At 39.1% G+C, this 5443-nt stretch overlaps 1 pseudogene; it reads right to left on the bottom strand.

Moving 5' to 3' along the window:
* Positions 1-843: 843 nt before the first annotated feature.
* LOC102422882 lies at positions 844-2498 on the bottom strand (annotated as a pseudogene).
* Between the last annotated feature and the right edge of the window lie 2945 nt (positions 2499-5443).

The raw sequence follows: 5443 nt of genomic DNA, 5'->3' as shown, positions 1-5443 counted from the left end.
GGGCATGCCACCAGGATGTGTCACTGTCACCACAGCTTGGGGCATGTGGAAGTACGAGAGGGACCAGCCTGTTGGTGGGACTATGTCTAGACAGTTTATCCTTCACCCATTTTTCTACACACATCCTGAGGTAAACCAATTTTAAATGGGTTTGTTTTCAGACAACCAGCTATGACAGTTTATACCAGTGATGGCAAACCTATGACACGCGTGTCAGAGGTGACACGCAAACTCATTTTTTTGGTTGATTTTTCTTTGTTAAATGGCATTTAAATATATAAAATAAATATCAAAAATGTAAGTCTTTGTTTTACTATGGTTGCAAATATCAAAAAATTTCTATATGTGACACAGCACCAGAGTTAAGTTAGGGTTTTTCAAAATGATACGCCGAGCTCAAAAGGTTCGCCATCACTGGTTTATACTAACAAACTGAACTAGAACACATTAGAATAGGTCTTGAATTTGTTTTTTCATTTTGTGTTTTGAATACAAATGTCTGACTGTGTTCAACTGTCAAGCCACATACATGAAAAACTGTCCAGGCCAAACAATGCACTAATCATTAGCAAATGGAACTGCAAGGAGTCCACTAAGTGCTTCCTTATCATTAGGTAGCACAAGGATTTATACTGTCAAACTGATATGTGGTTTGATATCTAGGGGAAAGGACCACCAACCATTTCGTGCATATTTTTTGCATGTGGACCGAAGGTACTCTTGACATTCACTTTTGCTATAGAGAAACAGAATGAGTAAATTATTTATTTATTTTTTTGCAAAAGGTAAGTAAAATATTTAATTTGATTCTTCTGAGGGTGTGGGAGAAATTGAAGTAGGTCTTTATTTTGTCATCATCTGTATGAATTCTTTATAGTTGATTTTTCCACCTTCATCAATATCTCCTTCTCCAATGATTTCATCTACTTCTTAATCTGTAGTTTTTCTCCTAAGTTTGTCATAACATGACATACTTGTGCCGCACTGATGCAACCATTGCCATCCCTGTCAAAAACTTGTAATGCCTTGTGGATTTCTTCTTCACTGTCTATGCTACCATTATAAAAACTGGTTATTATTAACAGAAAAGGAATAAAGAGGAGACTAGATAATATAGGCATGCCATGCCCTGGCTGGTTTTTCTCAGTGGATAGAGCATAGGCCTGTGGACTGAAAAGTCCCAGGTTGGATTCTGATCAAGGGCACCTGCCCAGGTTGCAGGCTCACCCCCCAGTAGTGGGTGTGCAAGAGGCAGCTGATCAATGATTCTCTCTCATCATTGATGTTTCTATCTCTCTCTCCCTCTCCCTTCCTCTCTGAAGTCAACAAAAATATATTAAAAATAACCTGGTTATTATTAACAGAAAATGAATAAAGGGGAGACTAGGTAATATAGGCATGCCATGCCCTGGCTGGTTTGGCTCAGTGGATAGAGCACCAGCCTGTGGACTGAAGGGTCCCAGGTTGGATTGATCAAGGGCACATGCCTGGGTTGTGGGCTCAATCACAAGTAGGGGGCATGTAGGAGGAAACCAATCAATGATTCTCTCTCACCATTAATGTTTCTATCTCTCTCTCTCCCTTCCTCCCCTAAATCAATAAAAAGATATTTTAAAATATACATATATACTAGTAGGCATGCCATTTATACAGCTTTGTCAGAAAACTGCAGTTAAGATTCTCTAAGTCCGTCTCCCCAGAATCACTGGGGGAAAGGACTTAATGATAGACACATGCCCAGTAAGATGTGGATGACAAGGGAAGATGCTTACCTGTCAGTCATATCTGGGAATGAGTCAGTGGCCAGAATAGAGTGGTGACTGAGAGCATGGGGAAGATTTGATATTTAAGTTCCTGAACAAAGGAGCCTTCTCTCCCTCTTGCCCTTCCTGCTTGCCTGTGGTCCTGGGACTCCTATTGCAGGGGCCACACTCCCTTGCATTCGCCCATGTGGCTCAGGGTCACATGGGACCCAAACAATGGACTGATGGAATGAATCTAGCCGGATGCTCTGCCGACTCAACTCTACCATCAAATGGCAGCTCTGGACACTGGCCCTGTGTTTGGCTCTGCTGAACCCCCAGCTGCATCCTTTTCAGGACTGGTTTAAATACAGTGGGATTTTTACAAACAGAGAAATGTAATTCCACGCCAATAAAAACCATTCACTCTTCTGTGTGGATTTTAGAAAATTCATTTTCTGAAGATATCACACGAGCCACCCACTGATTGGACCCACTGATTTCTCCCTCAACATCTGTATCTTTCCTTTTCCTAGCCATCATAGTCAAAAATTCTGGGAAGTCAATGGCACCATTACCGTCAGCATCCACTTCATGGATCATATCCTGCAATTCGGTTTCTGTTGGGTTCTGACCCAGGGACCTCATGATAGTGACAAGTTCTTTTGCTGTGATGGTGCCATCACTTTTTTTGTAAAATAGGAAAAAGGCTTCCTTGAATTCAGCAATCTGTTCTTCAGTCAGTTGGTCAGCCATGGTGGGAAGGAAGGAAGGAAGATCTAGGTGGCTGCACCAGCACCAGGGTTGTGGTGCATCCTCCGCCATGCCTCCTGCACTTCCACCCTACTGGAGACTCCCAGCCCAAATGCCCAAGGTATATTACTCTTGACCGTCTCCTTTCTCTTTGCTTATACAAGATTGTTTATGAGAAAAAAAAAGATGAAATCAAGGTTGAGGTATTTTTCATGTTTATCTAGATTTAAGAAAAAAAATGGAACCATCATGCATAGCTGTGATTTCTATCATGATCTGTTATTTTTATATGTAACGGCAGAGTTTGTAGTTTTGCCTTGTCTGCAAGCTTACCAAGACTGCTTTTTGCAGACGATTGAGAATTGCTTTGCCATCCTTTCCTGTTACCATTTCCATAAAAGTGTGTGCTAGCCTGCTGTCACTCTTTAGTCTGTTGCCACTAAACATGTACATTGCTCTGAGATATAAATCTTCATCTTCAGGGGTATAATGGGATGTAGATGGGTAATCTAAATTTTTTAAGATGAAAAAGCAAGTAAAAACCTATTCCATAAAATCTCATAACATGCTGTATACCTGAAAAAGAATTCTTATGGAACCCCTTCATCATGGTAGCAGCTGTGATTGCAATCATTTTTAAATGATGTATTCTACCAAAAGGGGTTGATCACATACTTTACGCAAAATTAGAGTTCTCAAATATATTTCCTTGTCTTATTTTGTCACCAGATGAATGACAACGTATCTGATGCTCTTTATAATGGCTAAAACAATGCCATACACTTCATCATTGTAAAACAGCTTCTGCCCTTGAAGCCTAGCCTGAATCACTATGATCCACACAGTGGATGCATTTCTTTCCAGTAACAAGCTATAACTACATGAAATTGACATTGCAGCTTTTAAAAAATGTATAGTAATTCTAGAAGGAAAGTACCTCAACATAGTAAAGGCCATATATGATAAACATTCCGCCAATATTATACTCAATGGCACAAAAATGAAAGCTTTTCCTTTAAAATTAGGAATAAGACAAGGATGCCCATTCTCACCACTCTTATTGCTCTGGAAGGGCTAGCCAGAGCAATAAGGCAAGAGAAAGAAATAAAGGCATCCAAATTGGGAAGGAAGAAGTAAATTGTCACTTTTTGCCAATGACATGATTCTGTACATAGAAAACCCTAAAGATTCCACAAGAAAATTATTAGAAACAATAAACAATACAGCAAAGTTGCAGGATACAAAATCAATGTACAAAAATAAACTGCCTTCTTGTATACAGTGAAACTTCAGGAAAAGAAATGAAAAAATAATTCCTTTTGCAATTGCAAACAAAAGAATAAAATATCTAGGAATAAACTCAACAAAGAACATGAAAGAGCTATACACTGAAAACTACAAAGCATTATTAAAAGAGATTGAAAAAGACACAACAAAATGGAAAAATTCCCCGTGTTCATGGATTGGAAGAACCAACATAGTTAAAATGGCTATATTACTTAAAGCATTATACAGATTTAATTTAATCCCCATCAAAATCCCAATGTCATTCCTTAAAGAAATAGAACAAAAAAAATCATCAAATTTGTATGAAACTCCAAAAGACCCTGATAGCCAAAGCAATCTTGAGAAAAAAGAATGAAGCCAGAGGTATTACACTACCTGACTTCAATTTATACTACAGAGCTATGATAATCAAAACAGCATGGTACTGGCAGAAAAATGGAAATGGAACATAATAAAGAGCCCAGATATAAAACCACATGTTTATGGGCAGAATATGTTTTCAGAGTAGCCAGAAACACACAATGAAGTAAAGAAAGCCTCTTCAATGAATGATGCTGGGAAAATTGGAAAGACACATTCAAAAGAATGAAACTGAATTACAGGTTGTCCCCATGTACAAAAAATAATTCAAAATGGATCAAATACATAAAAATAAGATCTGAAACAACAAATTACATAGAAGAAAGCATAGGTACTAGACATATGGATCTTGATCATAGAGAACATATTGTGAACTTGACCCCAAAGGCAAGAGAAGTAAGCGTAAAAATAAATGAGTGGAACTCTATCAAACTAAAAAGCTTCTGCACAGAAAAGAAAATGACAACAAAACAAAGAGGCAGCTGACTGAATGGGAGATGATATTCACAAACAATAGCTCTGACAAAGATTTAATATCCAAAATACATAAAGAACTCATAAAACTCAACACCAAACAAACAACCCAATTAAAAAATGGGCTGAGGACCTGAACAGATACTTCTGCCAAGAAGACATACTAGTATGAACATCCAATAAGTATGTGAAAAGATGTTCAACCTCATTAGCAATTGGGAAAATGCAAGTCCAAACTACAATGAGATACCAGCTCACATCTGTTAGAATGGCTTTTATCAACAAGACTAGAGGCCCATTGCAGGAAGATTCCTGCAAGATTAGGGCTTCCTTGGGCCTATTCCTGCAAGAATAGGGCTTCCTGAGGCCGAGCGAAGCAGAGAATCCTTTTCCGCTGCCTTGCTCCCTCCCATCTCCGCTGCCTCGGCTCCCTCCCTTCTCCTCCGCTTCGCTCCCTTCTGCAGCGCTTGGCTTCCTTCTACACTGTCTTCAGTATTCGCTCTGCACCTGTGTATGCAAATTAACCACCATCTTTGTTGGGATAATTTGCATACTTGCTCTGATTGGCTGGTGGGCGTAGTGGAGGGATGGTCAATTTACATTTTTCTCTTTTATTAGTGTAGATAAGTAAAAGCAAGAGTTGGAGAGATTGTGGAGAAAAGAGAACCCTCCTTCACTGCTGGTGGAAATGTAGACTGATAGAGCCACTATACAAAAACAGTCTGGCAATTCCTCAAAAAATTAAGACTAGAGCTACTATATGATCCAGCAATCCCTCCCCTGGGTATATGCCCAAAAAACTCAAAAGCATATTTGCATCCCTATGT

This window comes from Myotis lucifugus, unplaced genomic scaffold (genome assembly GCF_000147115.1).
Source record: "Myotis lucifugus unplaced genomic scaffold, Myoluc2.0 scaffold_73, whole genome shotgun sequence".
In the NCBI taxonomy this organism is placed as follows: Eukaryota; Metazoa; Chordata; class Mammalia; order Chiroptera; family Vespertilionidae; genus Myotis; species Myotis lucifugus.
Note: the sequence above shows the minus strand (reverse complement) of the source record. Positions and strands in the feature narration are given on the sequence as shown.